The following is an 8,269-nucleotide window of genomic DNA, read 5'->3' as shown; positions in this document are numbered from 1 at the left end:
CCTCGCGCGGGGCCACCTGGCTGCTGGCGGGAAGCCAAAGTGACTGCGCCTAAGGAGCCTCCGTGAACACAGCTGGAGCCGGGGGCTGCCGGCTCCCCACGCCCGCGCGGCTCCCGGGGCAGAGAGGGACGGCCCTCTGCTCGGGCAGGACGGAGAGGCCTCGAGGATGCTTCCGGCTGGAGGCGGGGGAGGCCTCCCGGCCTCGGACTCTCGCAAAGCCCCCTCGGAACTTTCTAGTGCAAGGCCGCCTCGGGGCACTGGTGGCTCTGGCAGCAAGTCCCCGCCGGGCTGAGGACACTGTGGGGGACCCGTGGGAAGAGTTCCCCTGTGCGGGTCACATGCGGCCCTCCAACAGGCCCCCGGCCCCCAGCCCGGCCTCCAGGGTCATTCACGCACTGCTCCGACTTCTGGTGGCGGCCCCCCAGGCCCAGGGGCTCCCAGCGCCCGCAGGACGGCCAGGTGTCCCGGAGCCCCCGCCTGATGGGAGCCCTGGGCCCCCGACTGAGGGGCCTCCCACCCTCCGGGCTCAGGGGAGCCGCAGCCGGGACCCAGCAGCTAGGGAAGTGGGCCCCCTTCTCCCTCCCGGGGTTCTGGGCAGGGAGAGTTAAGACGAAGCCCACTCACAGCGCTCGGTGCAAAGTGGAAGCTCCTTGGGTCCCAGCGGGACCCAGGTCCTGGCTGGTGTGACAGTACTAAGGAGAGCTGACAACCGATGGCCGCGGTGACAGACAAGGCAGGTGCCCACATCTGCAGGGCTTTGGGAAGCACTCTGACCTCCGCCCTGCAGCTCACCAAATCCCCAGTATGTATCCCGGCCTTCGCGGTCAGGACCCCGCAGGCTCCCTTGGGTCCCACCCCTGGAGCAACTGGGACATTGTCCAGCTCATTCCGTGGACTTCCCGGTACTGGACAGGTGCAGCTCCCTGGGGCCGGCCGTTGAGGGGGAAATGGGCACCCTGGGGCCAGGGGCTCCTAATTTCTCAGTGGAGTAGACTGGGTCCTGTCTCTCTCAGGCCACTGTTCCCATCATTTACTCCCTTTTTGAGGCAAAGAAATGAGAGAGAGAGAGAGAGAGAGAGAATACAGCTTTCTGCTTTTCTCAGGGGTCCACTTGCGAGGGCAGGCTGGGGAGTCCAAGATCCCCGTCCTTCCTGCGTCCTGTCTTGTCTTTTCCTATTCCCCCCCCCTCCTTCTTGCCAGCCTTATTGTGAAAGGAAGGGCTCTTTCCCCTCCTCTCTTTTCTTCCGCCCTCCCCCATTTACCATTTTTTTTCCTTTTACCTCTCCACTGTGGCCTCTTGACCTCCCCACAGAGTTACAAAAGTAAAATCCTTGAAGAGATGCTGCTGTGGGAATGTTAATGAGCCTTCCCCACAAAGGGGCAAAGACTTTACTTCACTGAGTTGGAAAAAAGCCCCTTTGAAAAGGGGTTTCTGTGTGTGGTGAAGTAGAGAGGGGAGGGGAAGGAGAGAGAGGGAGGGAAAGAAAGAGCGAGAAAATGAAAGGAGGAGAGAGAGATGAGAGAGAGAGGCACGGACTTCATAGCAGATGAGAATATTAAAACAACACTTCTCATTCTTCAACTGATGGTTTAATTTTTGGAAAATGTTCCCTGGTCTTTTGACCTTGTAAACTAAGCGCTTACATTCCTGAGAAATGGAAGAGGCACTCAAGGGCACTGAAGATAATAAGGGACAGGAAAAAGGGACTTCTCCTGGCACCCTACCCCGTTCCTTGCCCTGTGTGGGAGCCTGGGAGGCTCTAGGGCCCTACTCTGGGCGGGGCAAGCTGGAAGTGAAGATAGGCTCTCTCTTCTGGCTTTGTGGTTCCCTCTTATGCTATTTTCTAATTTTAGCAACATTTTCTATGTTGGCTTTTCTGTTGGCAATCAGCCCGATAACTTTCTCTCCCTTCAGGAAGAACTTCAAGTACTGTTGAGGCGTGCACATCACTGAGCCAATTTTCAAGCCAGACCACCTGAGTGTGATCTCCGTGACCTTCATCTGTGAGCACAGGTTGCCTCTGAATTGGTTAAAATGGACGTGAAGGTATTTTTAGTGTCAAAATTAAGTTCTCAAAAAGAAAAGAAGTATTGCTGCTCTTTAGAGAGAGCCAGTCATTCTGTTGGACTCTCAGAGGTCTTCCTACACATTGTTTTGTGATGTCAGCGCCACACTCCAGTTAAAGAAGCCCTAGTTCTAGAAGCAAATAAATCCTTCTCTTGTAAAGGGGTGGGGGGTGGGGTAGGGATGGGGGGAGAAGCAGCGGCCCCAAACTGTGAGGAACAAAGGAAAGGTGATTGGAATGAGGTCCCTGGAAGAGACCGAAGGGGCTAGTCGGGGCGGCTAATTCCTAGAGCCGCACACGTCCCTGGACTCACTGTCCTCCATGGCCAGTTACAGAGACTTCGCATTCCTGGTCTCTATCCCCATCTTCTCAACCCAAATCTCTGAGTTTTAAATGAACTCTTAAATGATTCTTTTGCAGAGTCAAGCTTGCGACATTTGTGCTTGACTGGTGGTTTCTAAAGCCTGGGCTCTAGATTCCTGGGGAACTGCGGTGTTGTTGCGGGAAACCCACGTCCATGAGAAGGGAGCCCAGCCTGCGGCGGGATGGATAACACGCCTCTCAGACGAATGGACTCCTGTTGGCCAAATGTTTGCTTATGTTGTCGGGATGAATACACTTTTAAGTAATTTGAAAGTGTTTCTAAACTTATAGTGGCTTTTGTCCTAAAAATACAACTATAGTCACGTGGGGGTCTAGCAAATTTTTTGGCATTTTATTCAAGGCCTCTTTTCTCAGGACAATATACTGCTCTTAGCGGTCCTCCTTTTTTCTAGTTTGTAGAAGAGCAGGTGTTGTGGAGGCAGATCCTCTACCTTCCAAAGAATTAGAATCCTATGGAGAATTTGATTTTTATTTATTTATTTATTTATTTTTTTTTTTCTTTTTATCTTTTTTGAGAATTGATTTTTAATTGCAAGAGAACTAAACTCAGAATCTGGAAAGGAACTTTTTTTTTCTTTTTAAAAAGATTTATTTAGGGACCCTGGCTCAGCGGTTGAGCATCTGCCTTCGGCTCAGGGTGTGATCCCTGGGTCCCAGGATAGAGTCCCACGTCAGGCTCCATGGAGCCTGCTTCTCCCTCTGCCTGTGTCTCTGCTTCTCTCTCTCTCTCTCTCTCTCCATCTTGGTGTCTCTCATGAATACATAAATAAAATCTTAAAAAAGAAAAAAAAAGAAAGAAAGAAAACCCTCCAGCTTGAAGGCAGGCCTTAAGAGGTTACTACTGCCTTCTTGCTCCTTACACTTATTTTTCTGACTTTTATGCCTCAAAGGCAAAGTCCCAGCTGAAATTTGTGGCTGCCATTGGATTGGAGCCCGCACTGTTTCTGTGGGTATGACTCGGTAGCAGCATCCCCATGCCCTGGAGCATTCAAGGCCCCAAGTAGGAGCTGCAGTTCAAGAGGCCTACAAATCCACTCAGGGCAGTGGTGAAAGATTTCTTGTGACTCCCTCACAGTTTCTTCATCAACGGTGGTATGGGGAGCAGGTGAGCAGACTCGGGAGGTGTGGGGAGAGGAGAGGAGATTGTCTTTTGGGGGGCAGGGAGGCGAGGGGGGGCATTGTTCCACAATCCAGCCAGCAGGGGAGCAGGACTGCCAGGCAACTCTGAGGCTCTAAGGGAAGTCTCCTGTAGAGCGGGAGGAAGAAACATCCGGCCTGCAGCAGCATTAAGGAGGGCGAATGTGTCCCAGGAGGGAAGGATGCCACCACCACGAGCCTCTAAATATGAGCACAGTGGGATCCCAGCAAGGCAGTGACTTGAGAATGTGTTCTAACCAAAACACGGTGTATCTGTTAAGGCTGTTCCATAGCAAATGGAGTACTGATTTTTTTTTTTTTTTTTTTTTTTAAAAAACAACAGGTGGAGAGGTAAATGTAATCCATAACTTAGTTTTAGTCCCTAGAAGAAATACATTATCCTAGAGCTTTCCACGGCACGGATCTCCTGGAGAAATACTGAAGTTCGCCAAGAGATTCCTGAACTTTGGTCATATTTCAGCCCTTGCAGGAAGTGCCACTGTCCTCACATATAAGAATAATAGTCACGCAGTATTAGGTACTTATTTCTGCCAGGGACGACTATATCACCTATACTGAGCACTTACTTGTGCTATTTATTTTTCCAAGTTTCCAAGTGCTTTCCACGTATTAACTCATTCAGATTCTCATGATAACCCAGTGAGGTAGCTAGTGTTTTGCAGATGAGGAAACAGGCGCGGAGGCCAAGGAAACCAAGGCCGTGCAGCTAACCAAGTGCTGGAGCTGGGGTTGGAGTCCTGAAAGTCTGGCTTCAGAACCTTTGTTCTTAGTTCTGCACCACGCCGTCCAGTAAGTCGACTGCTAAATAGTCCATCCCTGAGGCAGCGCTTCCAGACTTTCACAGCATAAGGGTAGAGAGTCCGATCCTAGGAATTACCTGCACACTCGCAAAGTCATAGACACCAGACTCTGGCCCAGATCCACAATTAAGCAAGGTCGGAAACTCCGACCCTCCGCCCGGGTAGGGTGAGCACCACCAGTCCTGAGCATCAGGACACGTAGGTTTGGGTCAGACAATGCCTCTGTTTCTGAGACTTTGGGCAACATCACTTTTCCACACCCTAGTTGCTCCACTACCTGCCTCTTACTGGACTGTTAGAAGAATACATCAAACTTTCCCCCTATAAAGAAAATCTGTTAATTTATTTGAAGTTTAATTGTCTTTTTGTAATGTCTACACCCAACGTGGGACTCGAACCCATGACCTCAGGAGCAAGAGTTGCATGCTCTTCAGACTGAGCCAGCCAGGGACTCCCGGAAATCTGTTACTTTGAATACTTTGAAAACAGATGAAGTATGTTAACTCCTACTTTTTTTTTTTTTTTTTAACTTGGCTTCCCTTGAAGCACAAACCTAAGCCCCTCATCCAGCCCGGCTCCCGAGTCTCTACCCCAGGTGACCCGGACCCACACCCCAACCGGCGGCCTCTGACCGACATTAGCCCTGTCCCTCTGGGAGCTCCGTCCCTTCCCAGCGGAGCCCAACAATGAGAAAGTTTTTTCTCTTCTCCCTCAGGGGAACCTCCACGTTTATCCAATTCATTCTCCTGCAACCCAACTCTCCAGAAAGAAGAGGGGGGCAATCCCACCCCGGAGAGCCGGCCTCCAGGTCTGAGCAGGTTACTTAGCAACCGCACAAAGGCTGGCGAGCCCGGGGGGTGGGGGGGACCGGGGACAGCGCTCCCGGGTGGGGAGGCGCAGCCAGTTTGAAAACTCATTTCACCCGGAGAAAAACAAGGAAAACACACAGAATCAGCCCTGAGAAAAGCCAAGCGGGGCTTCTCCCCGGCACAGGTCCGCGCCTTCCGACGCCCGGCGTCCGACACCTGCCCGCCCGCGCCCCCCGCGCCCACCCCCCGGCCGGACCCCCGCGTCCCAGTGCCCCCTGCGCCCCCGCCCTGACCCGCGTCCCCGTGCCCCCCGGCCAGACCCGCGGCTCCCCGCGCCCCCTGGGTCCCCCGCGCCCCCTGGGTCTCCCTGGGTCCCCCGCGCCCCCTGGGTCCCCCTGGGTCTCCCGTGCCCCCTGGGTCCCCCGCGCCCCCCGGCGCCCCCTGGATCCCCCGCGCCCCCTGCGCCCTCGCCCTGACCTGCGCCCCCCGCGCCTCCGCCCTGACCCCCGCCCCCCCGGGCCCCCCGCGCCCCTGGGCCCCCGCGCGCCCCGCCCTGACCCGCGCGGGCTGGGCCCCGGGGCTCCCGCACCCCAGGCACCCACCGCTCTCCGGCGCGCTGGGACCTTCGCGGTCCGAGATTAACTGTTGGGGCTTCCGCTGCTTTCGGCGCGACATTCCGGGCGGCGTGGGGGGCCCGAGTCCTGCCCGCGGCCGCCCGCCCCGCGTGTCTGGGCCGCGGCCGCCCGCGGTGCGGGTGCTGGTCCCGGGCCGAGCGCTCCTCCCGCCCGCGGACCGACGGCCGACGGCCCGCGCTCGCCGCTCTCGCGCCCGACTCGCGCTCTCCCTTTCTCTCTCAACCTCCGCAAGTCTTTAAAGGGGAGACGCCCCCTTTTTTTTCTCCAGCTTCTTCCCTACGCTTCTGCGGCTCCCATTGTAAAAGCAAAAATCCTAATCTTTCCGCACACTCTTTTCTTTTGTACGGCGGAGGGGAGGACTTAACCCTCTCGTCGCTGCGGGCCGGGCCTCCCCGCCGGCCGGGCCTCGCCCCCCCCGCCCCCGCCCCCGCGGGGCCGTGGGTTCCCCCCCCGCCGAGGGGCCGTGCCCTGGCCCGGAGCCCCCCGCCGCCCCCGGGAGGCCGAGACGCCCGCGCCGTGGGAGGTGCGCACGCGGGAGGCCGGCGGGACACGGAGACCTCGCCCACGGACGCGGCGCCCGGCGCTCGCAGGATGCCCCCGCGTCCAGGACGTGCTGCGCATCGCGACCCCGGAGCTCGCTCCTGCCGGTGGGGGATCCTCTGCACCGAGAAGCTGACGGCTCGCGGGGGCCAAGTGACCTCTGCGGGGATGCGCGGCCGGCGGCGGGGGCGGGCGCCGAAGCCCCCGCAGGTGCCCCCGCAGGTGCCCCCCAGCAGGTCCCCCCTCCCCGCAGGGCCCTCCCCGGCAGGTGCCCTCCTCTGGCAGGTGCCCTCCTCCGGCAGGTGCCCCCCAGCAGGTTCCCCCCCCGCAGGTGCCCTCCCCTGGCAGGTGCCCTCCCCCGGAAAGTGCCCCCCAGCAGGTGCCCCCCCCCCAGCAGGCTGCTAACTTCACCCCCTGGGCCCTCGCGCGGGGCCACCTGGCTGCTGGCGGGAAGCCAAAGTGACTGCGCCTAAGGAGCCTCCGTGAACACAGCTGGAGCCGGGGGCTGCCGGCTCCCCACGCCCGCGCGGCTCCCGGGGGCAGAGAGGGGACGGGCCCTCTGCTCGGGCAGGACGGAGAGGCCTCGAGGATGCTTCCGGCTGGAGGCGGGGGAGGCCTCCCGGCCTCGGACTCTCGCAAAGCCCCCTCGGAACTTTCTAGTGCAAGGCCGCCTCGGGGCACTGGTGGCTCTGGCAGCAAGTCCCCGCCGGGCTGAGGACACTGTGGGGGACCCGTGGGAAGAGTTCCCCTGTGCGGGTCACATGCGGCCCTCCAACAGGCCCCCGGCCCCCACCCGGCCTCCAGGGTCAGTCACGCACTGCTCCGACGCCTCCAGGGTCTCGCACTGCTCCCGACTTCTGGCGCGGCCCCCCAGGCCAGGGGCTCCCAGCGCCCGCAGGGACGGCCAGGTGTCCCGGAGCCCCCCGCCTGAGGGAGCCCTGGGCCCCCGACTGAGGGGCCTCCCACCCTCCGGGGCTCAGGGGAGCCGCAGCCGGGACCCAGCAGCTAGGGAAGTGGGCCCCCTTCTCCCTCCCGGGGTTCTGGGCAGGGAGAGTTAAGACGAAGCCCACTCACAGCGCTCGGTGCAAAGTGGAAGCTCCTTGGGTCCCAGCGGGACCCAGGTCCTGGCTGGTGTGACAGTACTAAGGAGAGCTGACAACCGATGGCCGCGGTGACAGACAAGGCAGGTGCCCACATCTGCAGGGCTTTGGGAAGCACTCTGACCTCCGCCCTGCAGCTCACCAAATCCCCAGTATGTATCCCGGCCTTCGCGGTCAGGACCCCGCAGGCTCCCTTGGGTCCCACCCCTGGAGCAACTGGGACATTGTCCAGCTCATTCCGTGGACTTCCCGGTACTGGACAGGTGCAGCTCCCTGGGGCCGGCCGTTGAGGGGGAAATGGGCACCCTGGGGCCAGGGGCTCCTAATTTCTCAGTGGAGTAGACTGGGTCCTGTCTCTCTCAGGCCACTGTTCCCATCATTTACTCCCTTTTTGAGGCAAAGAAATGAGAGAGAGAGAGAGAGAGAGAGAGAGAATACAGCTTTCCGCTTTTCTCAGGGGTCCACTTGCGAGGGCAGGCTGGGGAGTCCAAGATCCCCGTCCTTCCTGCGTCCTGTCTTGTCTTTTCCTATTTCCCCCCCCCTCCTTCTTGCCAGCCTTATTGTGAAAGGAAGGGCTCTTTCCCCTCCTCTCTTTTCTTCCGCCCTCCCCCATTTACCATTTTTTTTCCTTTTACCTCTCCACTGTGGCCTCTTGACCTCCCCACAGAGTTACAAAAGTAAAATCCTTGAAGAGATGCTGCTGTGGGAATGTTAATGAGCCTTCCCCACAAAGGGGCAAAGACTTTACTTCACTGAGTTGGAAAAAAGCCCCTTTGA

The sequence above is a fragment of the Vulpes lagopus genome, chromosome 23, assembly GCF_018345385.1.
Source record: "Vulpes lagopus strain Blue_001 chromosome 23, ASM1834538v1, whole genome shotgun sequence".
Classification (NCBI taxonomy): domain Eukaryota; kingdom Metazoa; phylum Chordata; class Mammalia; order Carnivora; family Canidae; genus Vulpes; species Vulpes lagopus.
This window is presented reverse-complemented; position numbering follows the sequence as displayed.